The sequence below is a fragment of the Oncorhynchus gorbuscha genome, linkage group LG01 (genome assembly GCF_021184085.1).
Source record: "Oncorhynchus gorbuscha isolate QuinsamMale2020 ecotype Even-year linkage group LG01, OgorEven_v1.0, whole genome shotgun sequence".
NCBI lineage: Eukaryota > Metazoa > Chordata > Actinopteri > Salmoniformes > Salmonidae > Oncorhynchus > Oncorhynchus gorbuscha.
The window spans coordinates 11,249,852-11,267,009 of NC_060173.1; the positions used below are offsets into that span (position 1 = coordinate 11,249,852).

At 41.5% G+C, this 17,158-nt stretch overlaps 1 protein-coding gene across 16 annotated transcripts in view; it reads left to right on the forward strand.

Moving 5' to 3' along the window:
* Window positions 1-17,158, forward strand: part of LOC124033012 (neuronal cell adhesion molecule-like) — a 202,614-nt gene that overhangs the window by 62,407 nt on the left and 123,049 nt on the right. For all 16 annotated transcript variants that reach the window (XM_046344941.1, XM_046344974.1, XM_046345012.1 and 13 more), the window contains exon 2: window positions 4,740-4,827. The gene's annotated coding sequence lies outside the window, so the exon portion shown is untranslated. The remainder of the gene's footprint in view (window positions 1-4,739; window positions 4,828-17,158) is intronic.

A 17,158-nucleotide genomic window follows, 5' to 3' on the forward strand; every position in this document is an offset into this window, starting at 1 on the left:
CATAATCATGACTTATAAATGGTGGATCCATAAGCTCCTACCTACCACACATAGTACTACGCGAAGGTATCTCATACAGCCAAGACAGACAAAGTAAAACAATCTCATAGGATTTAATACATAGGCTTTCCTACAACAGGAGGCACTGTAGATTATATACATTTTCAAAGCAGGCCGAATGTTTCATGTTTACTTTTCTATTACCATTTATCTGATGGAAATGTGGTAGAAAACAGTGTGTAGCTACACTACATGACCAAAAGTATGTGGACACCTGTGATTCTTCACTCCAGTGGACGCATTTCCAGTGCTCGAGCGTAACACCACTCCAGGTGACGCTTGGCATTGCGCATGGTGATCTTAGGCTTGTGTGTGACTGGAAACCCATTTCATGAAGCTTCCGACGAACAGTTATTGTGCTGATGTTGCTTCCAGAGGCAGTTTGGAACTCAGTAGTGAGTGTTGCAATCTGAGGACAGACGATTTTTACACGCTACACGCTTCAGCCCTCAGGCGGTCCCCGTTCTGTGAGCTTCTGTTTCCTAACACTTCGCGGGTGAGCTGTTGTTTCCACTTCACAATAACAGCACTTACAGATGAACTGACTTGTTGGGAAGATGGCATCCTATGACGGTGCCACGTTGAAAGTCACTGTGCTCCTCACTAAGGACATTCTACTGCCAAAGTTTGTCTATGCAGATTGCATGGCTGTCTGCTCAATTTTTATACACCTGTCAGCAACGGGTGTGTCTGAAATAAGCAAATCCACTCATTTGAAAGAGTGTCCACATACCTTTGTATACGTATAGTGCATGTTTGCCCGGGCGTAACGAACGGCGGTGTATCACCACGGGGTCTCTGCAGCTCTTTGATATCGATATGCTTTGCTGGAACAAAATTGGATTGGCTTCTTCAATCATTTTGGATATGGATTCCAGTGAGTGTCTTAGTGTTTACCGTGACATAGTTATTTGGAGAGAAGCCCTTGAGTCTCAGAAAAGCCTTTGGTTACGTAGCTAGACCCACACATATACACACTCACAACATACACACCATACACACTCACACATATACACACACACTCACACACACCATACACACTCACACATATACACACACACTCACACATATACACACACTCACACCATACACACACACACACACACACACACACACACACACACACACACACACACACACACACACACACACACACACACACACACACACACACACACACACACACACACACACACACACACACACACACACACACACACACACACACACACACACACACACACACACACTCACACATATACACACACACACTCACAACATACACACTCACACATATACACACACACTCACACCACACAAACACACACACACCATACACACTCACACATATACACACACACTCACACATATACACACACACACACAACATACACACTCACACATATACACACACACTCACACCACACAAACACACACACACCATACACACTCACACACACACACCATACACACTCACACCACACAAACACACACACACCATACACACTCACACACACACACCATACACACTCACAACATACACACGCACACATATACACACACACACACCACACAAACACACACACACCATACACACTCACACACATACACACACACTCACACATATACACACACACACACAACATACACACTCACACATATACACACACACTCACACCACACAAACACACACACACCATACACACTCACACACACACACCATACACACTCACACATATACACGCACACATATACACACACACACACCACACAAACACACACACACACCATACACACTCACACACATACACACACACTCACACATATACACACACACACACAACATACACACTCACACATATACACACACACTCACACATATACACACACACTCACACCACACAAACACACACACACCATACACACTCACACACACACACCATACACACTCACACATATACACACACACTCACACCATACACACTCACACACACTCACACACACACCATACACACTCACACACACACACCATACACACACACTCACACATATACACACACACTCACATCAAGTATTCAGACCCCTTGAGTTTTTCCACATTTTGTTACAGCCTGATTCTAAAATTAATTAAAGAAAACCATTTCCTTTGAAAATGTAAAAAACAGAAATACATAAGTAGGTACATCCTGTTTCCATTGATAATCCTTGAGATGTTTCTACAACTTGACTGGAGTCCACCTGTGGTAAATTCAATTGATTGGACATGATTTGGAAAGGCACACACCTGTCTTTATAATTTTGTTATATATATTTTTTAAATTCCATTTCTGAAAAACAGGCTTTATTGTAACCAAATGTGGAAAGAGTCAAGAGGTCTGAATACCTTCCCGAATGCACTGTATATACATAGGTGCTACCTGTCCCAGACAGCTGTTTTCAACTCTCTAGAGACAACAGGAGCGGTAGAGATACTCTTAAGGATCGGCTATGAAAAGCCAACTGACATTTACTCCTGAGGTGCTGACTTGCTGCATCCTTGACAATTACTGTGATTATTATTATTTGACCATGCTGGTCATTTATGAACATTTGAACATCTTGGCCATGTTCTGTTATAATCTCCACCCGGCACAGCCAGAAGAGGACTGGCCACCCCTCATAGCCTGGTTCCTCTCTAGGTTTCTTCCTAGGTTCTGGCCTTTCTAGGGAGTTTTTCCTAGCCACCGTGCTTCTACACCTGCATTGCTTGCTGTTTGGGGTTTTAGGCTGGGTTTCTGTACAGCACTTTGAGATATCAGCTGATGTATGAAGGGCTATATAAATACATTTGATTTGATTTGAATTTGACATACATACATACATACACGCACGCACGCACGCACGCACGCACGCACGCACGCACGCACGCACGCACGCACGCACGCACGCACGCACGCACACACACACACACACACACACACACACACACACACACACACACACACACACACACACACACACACACACACACACACACACACACACACACACACACACATACATACATACATACCTCAGATATGAGCTGTTTTCACTCCTTCCTTGCACAGTTGGACTGTTTCAAGTCCATTTCACAGTGGGAACCTCAATGGTTTATGAAAGATTAGGCTGTACTACACTGTGTAAAAATATACATTTTGTATTCTAGACAAAAGCAACATCCTGTTCCCGGCATGGTAGGAGTCAGTTCATCTTTATGGTTCTAAATCAATATCAAATACAATGTTATTTGTCACATGCTTTGTAAGCAACAGGTGTAGACTAACAGGGCAATGCTTAAGATGAACTTAGCCTTTAGATCAGGGATGGGCAACTCCAGTCCCTTTTCCCCAGCCCCAGCTACCACACCTGACTCCAATAATCAACTAATCATGATATTCAGTTTAGAATACAATTAGTTGAATCAGCTGTGTTTGCTAGGTTTGGAGGAAAAGTGTGACAGCACTCTGGCCCCTGAGGACTGGAGTTGCCCATCTCTGCTTTAGATGCTTTTGGGAAACCAGTCCCTGGTCTGTAAACTATGGTGTGACTGAGATGGGGTCCAAGGCAGACAACATGAGAGATGATTACTGGTTTATAGATATATGAGACATAGAGAGTGCCTCCACCTCAGATATACAAGACATAGAGAGGGGAATTACGGAACTGTGTCACAAATATGCATACCGCTGAAAAACTATTTCACTGTGAAACATCACCAGGAGGGTAATAGATTTGTTATTTGGTTGGTAATAGTCTCGTTTGTCAGACTCACAGCGGCTCTGTGTATCGCTCTGGGCGTAGTGGGTTCGAAGTCAGGCGCAGGAATCAGAGAGTATAGGGTAGTGCATTTAATTGCACACACGGCGAACATAAGCCACCCCACGAAACACAGGGCGCACACAAAACAAATGCCCCAAACACGGGGACTGAAACAGTCCCACAAAACAATCCCGCACAAAGAGCAGGCGGGCCTACTGGCTAACATAGCCTGACTTATCAGCCTACACACAACCAATCCCACACAAAGAGCAGGCGGGCCTACTGGCTAATATAGCCTGACTTATCAGCCTACACACAACCAATCCCGCACAAAGAGCAGGCGGGCCTACTGGCTAATATAGCCCGACTTATCAGCCTACACACAACCAATCCCACACAAAGAGCAGGCGGGCCAACTGGCTAACATAGCCCGACTTATCAGCCTACACACAACCAATCCCGCACAAAGAGCAGGCGGGCCAACTGGCTAATATAGCCTGACTTATCAGCCTACACACAACCAATCCCGCACAAAGAGCAGGCGGGCCTACTGGCTAATATAGCCTGACTTATCAGCCTACACACAACCAATCCCGCACAAAGAGCAGGCGGGCCAACTGGCTAACATAGCCCGACTTATCAGCCTACACACCAAACGGGTGAAACCAATAAACAGAAAGGGGAAAAGAAATCAGTGGCAGCTAGTAGGCCAGTGACGACGACTGCCGAGTGCCACCCGAACAGGAAGGGGAGCCACCTTCGGTAGGAGTCGTGACACTCTGGGAAGAGACTAGATTGGTAAAGCGGTGTTCTGTTTGGTGGAAAGGGGAAGAGGTCATATAACTAGTGGTGTATGAATACTGATATCTAAGACTATCTTTATTTCCCTTGTTTTTCAGGTTGAAGAAGAACAGTGATTAAGAGGAGGATAGATTTTTGAAGAAGAGAGTGGAGTGGACTGGGTCTTCTCTTCACTGTCAACATACGGTATTGTAGCTCCACACTGTCAACATACAGTACTGTAGCTCTATATTGTTAACATACATTACTGTAGCTCCACATTGTTAACATACAGTACTGTAGCTCTATATTGTTAACATACATTACTGTAGCTCTATATTGTAAACATACAGTACTGTAGCTCTATATTGTTAACATACATTACTGTAGCTCTATATTGTTAACATACATTACTGTAGCTCTATATTGTTAACATACATTACTGTAGCTCTATATTGTTAACATACATTACTGTAGCTCTATATTGTTAACATACATTACTGTAGCTCTATATTGTTAACATACATTACTGTAGCTCTATATTGTTAACATACATTACTGTAGCTCTATATTGTAAACATACAGTACTGTAGCTCCACATTGTTAACATACAGTACTGTAGCTCCATATTGTTAACATACCGTACTGTAGCTCCACACTGTTAACATACGGTACTGTCCTCCATACTGTCAACATTCAGTACTATATATAGCTCCATACTGTCAACATACAGTACTGTAGTTCCATACTGTCAACATACAGTATTATAGCTCCATACTGTCAACATACAGTAGTATATATAGCTCCATACTGTTAACATACAGTACTATATATAGCTCCATACTGTCAACATACAGTACTGTAGCTCCATACTGTCAACATACAGTACTGTAGTTCCATACTGTCAACATACAGTACTATATATAGCTCCATACTGTCAACATACAGTACTATATATAGCTCCATACTGTCAACATATGGTATTGTAGTTCCATACTGTCAACATACAGTACTATATATAGCTCCATACTGTCAACATATGGTATTGTAGTTCCATACTGTCAACATACAGTACTATATATAGCTCCATACTGTCAACATATGGTATTGTAGTTCCATACTGTCAACATACAAATCAAATCAAATCAAATTTATTTATATAGCCCTTCGTACATCAGCTGATATCTCAAAGTGCTGTACAGAAACCCAGCCTAAAACCCCAAACAGCAAGCAATGCAGGTGTAGTGTAGTGTAATACAGTACTATATATAGCTATATATAGCTCCATACTGTCAACATATGGTATTGTAGTTCCATACTGTCAACATACAGTACTGTAGTTCCATACTGTCAACATACAGTAGTATATATAGTTCCGTACTGTTAACATACAGTACTGTAGTTCCATACTGTCAACATACAGTAGTATATATAGTTCCGTACTGTTAACATACAGTACTGTAGTTCCATACTGTCAACATACAGTAGTATATATAGTTCCATACTGTCAACATACAGTAGTATATATAGTTCCATACTGTCAACATACAGTACTATATATAGCTCCATACTGTCAACATACAGTACTATATATAGCTCCATACTGTCAACATACAGTACTATATATAGCTCCATACTGTCAACATACAGTACTGTAGTTCCATACTGTCAACATACAGTAGTATATATAGTTCCATACTGTTAACATACAGTAGTATATATAGTTCCATACTGTTAACATACAGTAGTATATATAGTTCCATACTGTCAACATACAGTACTGTAGCTCCATACTGTCAACATACAGTAGTATATATAGTTCCATACTGTTAACATACAGTACTGTAGTTTCATACTGTCAACATACAGTACTGTAGTTCCATACTGTCAACATACAGTACTGTAGTTCCATACTGTCAACATACAGTAGTATATATAGTTCCATACTGTTAACATACAGTACTGTAGTTCCATACTGTCAACATACAGTAGTATATATAGTTCCATACTGTTAACATACAGTACTGTAGTTCCATACTGTCAACATACAGTACTGTAGTTCCATACTGTCAACATACAGTAGTATATATAGTTCCATACTGTTAACATACAGTACTGTAGTTTCATACTGTCAACATACAGTGCTGTAGTTCCATACTGTCAACATACAGTAGTATATATAGTTCCATACTGTTAACATACAGTACTGTAGTTCCATACTGTCAACATACAGTAGTATATATAGTTCCATACTGTCAACATACAGTACTATATATAGCTCCATACTGTCAACATACAGTACTATATATAGCTCCACACTGTCAACATACAGTAGTATATATAGTTCCATACTGTCAACATACAGTACTGTAGCTCCATACTGTCAACATACAGTAGTATATATAGTTCCATACTGTCAACATACAGTATTGTAGCTCCATACTGTCAACATACAGTAGTATATACAGTTCCATACTGTCAACATACAGTATTGTAGCTCCATACTGTCAACATACAGTAGTATATACAGTTCCATACTGTCAACATACAGTACTATATATAGCTCCATACTGTCAACATACAGTATTATAGCTCCATACTGTCAACATACAGTACTGTAGTTCCATACTGTCAACATACAGTACTATATATAGCTCCACACTGTCAACATACAGTAGTATATATAGTTCCATACTGTCAACATACAGTACTATATATAGCTCCATACTGTCAACATACAGTACTATATATAGCTCCACACTGTCAACATACAGTAGTATATATAGTTCCATACTGTCAACATACAGTAATATATATAGTTCCATACTGTCAACATACAGTACTGTAGTTCCATACTGTCAACATACAGTATTGTAGCTCCATACTGTCAACATACAGTAGTATATACAGTTCCATACTGTCAACATACAGTGCTGTAGTTCCATACTGTCAACATACAGTAGTATATATAGTTCCATACTGTTAACATACAGTACTGTAGTTCCATACTGTCAACATACAGTAGTATATATAGTTCCATACTGTCAACATACAGTACTATATATAGCTCCATACTGTCAACATACAGTACTATATATAGCTCCACACTGTCAACATACAGTAGTATATATAGTTCCATACTGTCAACATACAGTACTGTAGTTCCATACTGTCAACATACAGTACTATATATAGCTCCATACTGTCAACATACAGTAGTATATACAGTTCCATACTGTCAACATACAGTATTGTAGCTCCATACTGTCAACATACAGTAGTATATACAGTTCCATACTGTCAACATACAGTGCTGTAGTTCCATACTGTCAACATACAGTAGTATATATAGTTCCATACTGTTAACATACAGTACTGTAGTTCCATACTGTCAACATACAGTAGTATATATAGTTCCATACTGTCAACATACAGTACTATATATAGCTCCATACTGTCAACATACAGTACTATATATAGCTCCACACTGTCAACATACAGTAGTATATATAGTTCCATACTGTCAACATACAGTACTGTAGCTCCATACTGTCAACATACAGTAGTATATACAGTTCCATACTGTCAACATACAGTACTGTAGTTCCATACTGTCAACATACAGTAGTATATACAGTTCCATACTGTCAACATACAGTACTATATATAGCTCCATACTGTCAACATACAGTATTATAGCTCCATACTGTCAACACACAGTACTGTAGTTCCATACTGTCAACATACAGTACTATATATAGCTCCACACTGTCAACATACAGTAGTATATATAGTTCCATACTGTCAACATACAGTACTATATATAGCTCCATACTGTCAACATACAGTAGTATATATAGTTCCATACTGTCAACATACAGTACTATATATAGCTCCATACTGTCAACATACAGTAGTATATACAGTTCCATACTGTCAACATACAGTATTGTAGCTCCATACTGTCAACATACAGTAGTATATACAGTTCCATACTGTCAACATACAGTACTATATATAGCTCCATACTGTCAACATACAGTATTGTAGCTCCATACTGTCAACATACAGTATTGTAGCTCCATACTGTCAACATACAGTATTATAGCTCCATACTGTCAACATACAGTATTGTAGCTCCATACTGTTAACATACTAGTACTGTACGTCCCTGCTTCTTTGTGCTGGATATTTTTTCAGTCCACATTTCATACGCAACATCCTCTCTTTCCTCAAATACTTGGAATGTTATTGGCTTGCTCTCAAACATTAATTTATTTTCTCACTTCTAATGTGAATGGAAATGACTGTCTGTCTGTCAGGCTTGTCTGGGAGGTTTCTACTCTCTCACATGAGTTCTCCGTCTATGATATTGCCAACATGCTAAATGGAATGCATTCATCTTTTATCATAAAGTGACACTGTACAATGAAGTGGCCTAGAGGAGAACTTTTTATTGTTCCCGGAAAGCGAGAGAGAGAGAGAGAGAGAGAGAGAGAGAGAGAGAGAGAGAGAGAGAGAGAGAGAGAGAGAGAGAGAGAGAGAGAGAGAGATGTAAAGGAACGTTTCAGTCTCTGACCTCATCTAGCCCCTCACAGCTAGATTTCTGAAGACACATCCACTGTCTTTCTGTCTCTTCCTCTCTCTGTGTTCATCTTTCACACTCTTTCTTTCCCCACATTCTCTCTCTCTCTCTCTCTCTCTCTCTCTCTCGCTCTCTCATTCTTTCTTTCCCCACATTCTCTCTCTCACTCTTTCTTTCCCCACATTCTCTCTCTCACTCTTTCTTTCCTTACATTCTCTCTCTCACTGTTTCTTTCCCCACATTCTCTCTCTCTCTCTTTCCCCACATTATCTCTCTCTTTCTCTCTCTCTCTCTCTCTCTCTGCGGTCATGTGGTCATTCAAAAGTGTTGACTCAGCCTCTATGGCCTGTAACACAGTGCTATTGACCAACACATTCACAACAAGTAACAGAGAGAGAGAGAGAGAGAGAGAGAGGGGGAGGCTGAGGGCCATAGTGGGGACAAGAGCCAGAGAGAGAGATAGAGTGGGTGAGAGAGAGACTGACCCAAACTTAAGGAAAGCTTTGACTATGTACAGACTCAGTGAGCATAGCTTTGCTATTGAGAAAGGCTGCCATAGGCAGACCTGGCTCTCAAGAGAAGACAGGCTATGTGCACACTGCCCACAAAATGAGGTGGAAACTGAGCTGCACTTCCTAACCTCCTGCCCAATGTATGACCATAGAGACACATTTCCCTCAGATTACACAGACCCACGATAAACTCCCATATCTACTGGGTGAAATACCAGTGTGACATCACAACAGAAAGAGTTGTGACCTTTTGCCATAAGAAAAGGTCAACCAGTGAAGAACAAACACCATTGTAAATACAACCCATATTTATGTTGATTTATTTTCTATTTTGTACTTTAACCATTTTTACATCGTTACGACACAGTATATAGACATAATATGATATTTGTAATGTCTTTATTCATATGGAACTTCTGTGAGTGTAATGTTCACTGTTCATTTATATTGTTTATTTCCCTTTTGTATATTATCTACTTCACTTGCTTTAGCAATGTTAACACATGTTTCCCATGCCAGTAAAGGCCCTTGAATTGAAATTGAATTGAGAGAGAGAGAGAGAGAGAGAGTGGGGGGGGGCAGAGTGAGCAAGAGAGACAGACAGAAAGAGAAAGAGGTCGACAAACAGAGAGAGAGGGGACCACAGAGTGAGGACTGTAGACTGAATCAGCAGTTTGAAGCACAGTGAGGCGTGAACCAATGGGTCTTTGTGAGCGGAAGCATTCAGTACCGAGGGATGAATAGAAGCCATGCAGAGGTTTCTATTCACTTCACCCATGGCTCTCTTTTACGGGGTTCCCTCGCCTCACGTGCTTTGGTGTTATTGTTGTGTGCGTTTGTGTTTTTTGATGCTCGCTGGCAGGGACAGGGGGGTGAGAGGAGGAGAACCACCCAGAATGTCAACTTGCTGCTGTAGTTTTATAAACACACATTAATATAGGATTATTATATCCGTGTGAGAAATGTTATCAAGGTATTTGTGGTGTTGAGTAAGAACCACTTCACTACACTATGGTAGCCTCCTGCAATACACTGTAGTAGGTTAAAAATAACCAAATATAATATTTCCTTGTGAAAAAGACAATATCCCTGCCTCCAAGCTACTAGATGCAATCTGCCACTGTGTGCTAGTGCCTCTGGTGCAGGGGATTATTTAATCTCTGAGAGCAGCAGGTTGCTCTCCCCAGGTGAAAGCAATGAGATTACTCAGCAGCAGGGCTGAGATCAGCTGTAGCACAGGTGGGGCCACACACACACACACACACACACACACACACACACACACACACACACACACACACACACACACACACACACACACACACACACACACACACACACACACACACACACACACACACACACACACACACACACACACACACACACACACACACACACACACCTCTCAGCTGGTCCCAGAACAGCTGATATACAGACAAATGGGATAAAGACAACAGTGACTTCAGGCAGATACTGTACACAGACTGAAGCACTGTTTTAATAGCTCTCTGACAGCTCTCCTGACTTCTCTTCTTGTTGAAGCCTCTGGCTGCGCCCTGAAGGGACATGGAGAGAGAGAGAGAGAGAGAGAGAGAGAGAGTGAAGGAACGTTTCATTCTCTGACCTCATCTAGCCCCTCACAGCTAGATTTCTGAAGATGGCCTGACAACCTGGTGAACAGATGGACACATGGAGAGGAGAGACATGGAGAGGAGAGGCAGATGACATGCCAGTCGTTCTATAGCTGTCTCTCCATCTCATCACTCTCTCTCTCCTCCCTCTCCTTCTCTTACCCCTTCTCCCTCACCCCCTCCATCTCCCCCTCCCTCTCAATGTATTTATTTATTTATCCATCAGTCCACCACAAGGATAAAGTTGCTTTTCTTTTCCAAGCTGTTCAATAGAAACAAAAACCTTTTGGATGCATGGCAAAAGGACAGACGATTTCAAGCCATGTCAAGCAATTCAGAATTTAAACGCAGCTGGACAGAGGGGATGTTCCTCACATGTTTGGCTGGCCTGGTGTGTGATGCCGGCATCTATCTATTTGGAAGAGGTCGGTGCGCAGGGTTGGCTGAGAAATCCAATGATTTATGTGGCCGTTAACTCTGGTTCATGGTCCCAATACCAAGTCTATCGGCTCATCAATATAAAACACATGCTTCACAGTGTTGCGTGTTGCAGAATACAAATGCACCTGCTGCAATCCCTGCAAATGAGTGTGATACATAGATCACTGCTGACTCCTAGTAAGAGATCACCTGTAGACTCCAGAGGAGTGATTCTTACCAAAATTAAATTGGCTGCATATGAAATCTGAGACTGATACAGAAGTAGCTATACTGTGGGTGTTTCTCAATATACATAATGAATCCTCATTAAGGCCAAGAGAGGACTGTGGGTGTTTCTCAATATGCATAATAAATCCTCATTAAGACCAAGAGAGGACTGTGGGTGTTTCTCAACATGCATAATGAATCCTCATTAAGACCAAGAGAGGACTGTGGGTGTTTCTCAATATGCATAATGAATCCTCATTAAGGCGAAGAGAGGACTGTGGGTGTTTCTCAATATGCATAATAAATCCTCATTAAGACCAAGAGAAGACTGGTTGTTTCTCAATATGCATACTACCATGCTCCGAGCACACTAATTGGAGCATGAATAAAAGTATGCGTAATGGAGCACTGAGGGCTCTTTTTCTATGCATACTCCGCTGGTACACATTTGGAAGCTTGAATCGATGCAAGTTTCAACGAAAAGTGTTGACAGAATTCTGATGCACACACAAAATGGCGGACATTTTTGGGTTACTGGCCCAACGCTCTAACCACTAGGCTACTTGCTGCCATTGTCCTGGCTAGAAGAAGGTTCAGTGAATGGGGAGATGCAGCTTGAGGTAATGCAGAAGGGGGGGGGGGGAGCTTCTCAAAATTGTATGTTTTATGTGTTCTCCACACTCTTATCCTCACATATATGTTTATATATATGCTACATATGGTTACTCAAGAGAACGTCCTCTGAGAATGCAGTCAGAGCATGAGAGTATGGAGCACGGTAGTATACATACTGAAAAACGCCCTGTATCTCACTTTATATCAGGGATTTGTTGCACCAGTTGCGAGTTTGAATTTCTGTTGCATTTCCCGTACTGTGACCTTCAGTGGGCTTATGTGTAAAAGATGTTCAATTGTCCTTCATAGACATGAGAAAATAAATTACATTCAGAGGTGTCTGTGGTCTGACTCTATACTACAATGATTAATGCTCTTGTCATTCCTTCTCTGGTGCACTAAAATGACCCTGATTATTGAGTCCCAGCCTTGAAAGTGTGCCATACAAACTCAGGCTGCACAACTTGGTGCCTGGGTTGACGCCCTTATGCTGCTCTTAGCCCTCTGTGGGTAGTGGTCAGAGCAGACCAAAACCCTGTTCACACTGTCATATAGCTTGGCTTGGCTTGGTTCAGCTCAGCTCAGTTGTGTGAAAGTGGTAGAAGAGACATGCAGGCCATGCTAGCTTTACCCACCCAATTGACCCTGGCCTGAGCATTGACCCAGGACTAAGCGTTGAGCCCTGGCCTAAGCGTTGAGCCCTGGCCTGAGCATTGACCCAGGCCTAAGCATTGAGCCCTGGCCTGAGCATTGAGCCCTGGCCTGAGCATTGACCCAGGCCTGAGCATTGAGCCCTGGCCTGAGCATTGAGCCCTGGCCTGAGCGTGGCACACAAACCAGTGGCGTCTGGTGACGAGGACATACAGGATATACTAGTCATTAGGTGGACACAGACCAAGAATGCACAGCTAAGTAGCTGGCCTGCTGATTGGCTGAACCTTTAATGCTGACCCCAGCCGGAGTGGTTCTGAGCACCAGGGCTACACTATGGCTTCAGCCACCCATTACTGTACAGCACACAGCACTCAGACAGACCTCTCCCCTGCATTAGCTCTTACTTCCTATCCTAATCCCAACTCTAGTCTGACTGGAACAGTGTTATTAGTGGAAGTGGAATATGGACTGTTAGTGTTCAATCAAATCCCATGATGTTCCATTCCGGAACCATGTGAAACAGTGTTTGGCAGATGAGGAGCTGATTTTCCAGACATAAAGACAGTACTTGTTGGGGCTATTATTTTAGATGGGCCAGACCTGACAGCAGGCAGGATGTGTGTTTAGGTGGAGACCTTCTAGGAACAGAACCAAACACACTCAGACTATGAGCTATGAAGTGCGGGGTAATGGGTAGGCTACATCTGTCAGCACGACATCCGTAACTCCAAAAAAATGTTTTGTATACATTAGTGACTTTAGTTTTCAGTTCATGTACATTAGTGGTATTCAGTACCTGAATTTCGGTTTTAATTTGAGTGGTCTTCAAAGCCTTTATGCCAGGTATCGTCAACTATATTCAGCCGCGTGGCGATTATTTTTCTTTTTTCTTGAGCGGAAGGTCGGGGGACCGGGAACATAATTACTAATAATGTATAGACTGCAAATTGACCGCAAGAAGCCCAAACAGATATCATATTTGACTAAAACATAATCATTTCAAACCTTGCTTACATTTGTGTATGATCACGTGTCTCTTTATTATGTGTGGGAATAGTGGGGGAACAGATTTCCAAAATTAAAATCACTAGGAGCTGATTTCCTGGTGTTTTAAGTCTTATGTCAAACCAAGAAAAATAAAATATCAGAAAACTTGCGGGGCAAAATAAAACCGTCAGTTGGGGAACCATACTGTATTTCTACATTATATACAGCCAATAGTTGTTGAGTGTACAACACTTATTACTGAAAACTAAATACATGGTCATGCATGCAAGATGTTCTCATATGTCAACGTTGATATGTGCTACATATGGTTAAAGGTGCCACATTACAGACATGTTGATCAGTGTTCCTGACAAAATTAAACCAAAAGTAAGTACAGTAAGATAAAGTAGTTTGAGTCGGTGCCCAGTACCACTGAGCTCGATTCTATGCACATACATCGTCATTGTAATCAGGGTCGTGTTCATTAGGCACCTAATGTATGTAATCAGTGTTCATTAGGCACCTAATGTATGTAATCAGTGTTCATTAGGCACCTAATGGATGTAATCAGTGTTCATTAGGCACCTAATGGATGTAATCAGTGTTCATTAGGCACCTAATGTATGTAATCAGTGTTTATTAGGCACCTAATGTATGTAATCAGTGTTCATTAGGCACCTAATGGATGTAATCAGTGTTCATTAGGCACCTAATGGATGTAATCAGTGTTCATTAGGCACCTAATGGATGTAATCAGTGTTCATTAGGCACCTAATGGATGTAATCAGTGTTCATTAGGCACCTAATGTATGTAATCAGTGTTCATTAGGCACCTAATGGATGTAATCAGTGTTCATTAGGCACCTAATGTATGTAATCAGTGTTCATTAGGCACCTAATGGATGTAATCAGTGTTCATTAGGCACCTAATGGATGTAATCAGTGTTCATTAGGCACCTAATGGATGTAATCAGTGTTCATTAGGCACCTAATGTATGTAATCAGTGTTCATTAGGCACCTAATGTATGTAATCAGTGTTCATTAGGCACCTAATGGATGTAATCAGTGTTCATTAGGCACCTAATGGATGTAATCAGTGTTCATTAGGCACCTAATGGATGTAATCAGTGTTCATTAGGCACCTAATGGATGTAATCAGTGTTCATTAGGCACCTAATGTATGTAATCAGTGTTCATTAGGCACCTAATGGATGTAATCAGTGTTCATTAGGCACCTAATGTATGTAATCAGTGTTCATTAGGCACCTAATGGATGTAATCAGTGTTCATTAGGCACCTAATGTATGTAATCAGTGTTCATTAGGCACCTAATGGATGTAATCAGTGTTCATTAGGCACCTAATGGATGTAATCAGTGTTCATTAGGCACCTAATGTATGTAATCAGTGTTCATTAGGCACCTAATGGATGTAATCAGTGTTCATTAGGCACCTAATGGATGTAATCAGTGTTCATTAGGCACCTAATGTATGTAATCAGTGTTCATTAGGCACCTAATGGATGTAATCAGTGTTCATTAGGCACCTAATGTATGTAATCAGTGTTCATTAGGCACCTAATGTATGTAATCAGTGTTCATTAGGCACCTAATGTATGTAATCAGTGTTCATTAGGCACCTAATGGATGTAATCAGTGTTCATTAGGCACCTAATGGATGTAATCAGGATCGTGTTAATTAGGCACCTAATGGAAAAAACGACTTGGTCTTGTCGAATAAGAAATTTTGTTCCAAAACCTTTCTATTGGGTGCCCTAATGAACACGACTCAAAGGTGAACAGGTGAAAGGTTCAGTCACTAATAACTCAAGCAGTCAGAACTGTTCATGGATATCGGAGAACATTTCAGTCAAACACATCATGAAGGAAGACATCATGTTCACTCTAAGCTCTGGTTTAGAAGCCAGCCTGACATCTTTCACCAGACCTGGGTTCAAATACTATTCGACATCTTTCAAATACTTTAAGCCTGGGGTGCTAGACTGACAGGTTTTGCAGTTTTGCGACTATTCTATTGGTTACATTGCCGCAGGCAAGCTCATAAATACCGTATTTACATAAGTATTCAGACCCTTTGCTATGAGACTCGAAATTGAGCTCAGGTGCAACCTGTTTCCATGGATCATCCTTGAGATGTTTCTAAAACTTGATTGGAGTCCACCTGTGGTCAATTCAATTGATTGGACATGATTTGAAAAGGCACATACCTGTCTATATAAAGTCCCACAGTTGACTGTGCATTTCAGAGCAAAAACTAAGTCATGAGGTTGAAGGAATTCTCCGTAGAGCTCAGAGACAGGATTGTGTCGAGGCACACATCTGGGGAAGGGTACAATACATTTTCTGCAGCATTGAAGGTCCCCAAGAACACAGTGTCCTCCATCATTCTTATATGGAAGAAGTTTGGCACCACAAAGACTCTTCCTAGAGCTGGCCGAACTGAGCAATCGGGGGAGAAGGGCCTTGGTCAGGGAGGTGACCAAGTCCCCGATGGTCACTCTGAAAGAGCTCCATTGTTCCTCTGAGGAGAAGTGAGAACCTTCAAAAAGGACAACCATGTCTGTAGTACTCCACCAATCAGGCCTTTATGGTAAAGTGGCCAGTAAAAGGCACATAACAGCCCATTTGGAGTTTTCCAAAAGCACCTAAAGACTCTCAGGCCATGAGAAACAAGATTTTTTGGTCTGATGAAACCAAAATTGAACTCTTTGGCCTGAATGCCAAGCGTCACGTCTGGAGGAAACCTGGCACCATTTCTACGGTGATGCATGGTGGTGGCTGCATCATGCTGTGGGGATGTTTTTCAGTAGCAGGGAGACTAGTCAGGATCGAGGGAAAGATGAACGGAGCAAAGTACAGAGATTCTTGCTGAAAACCTGCTCC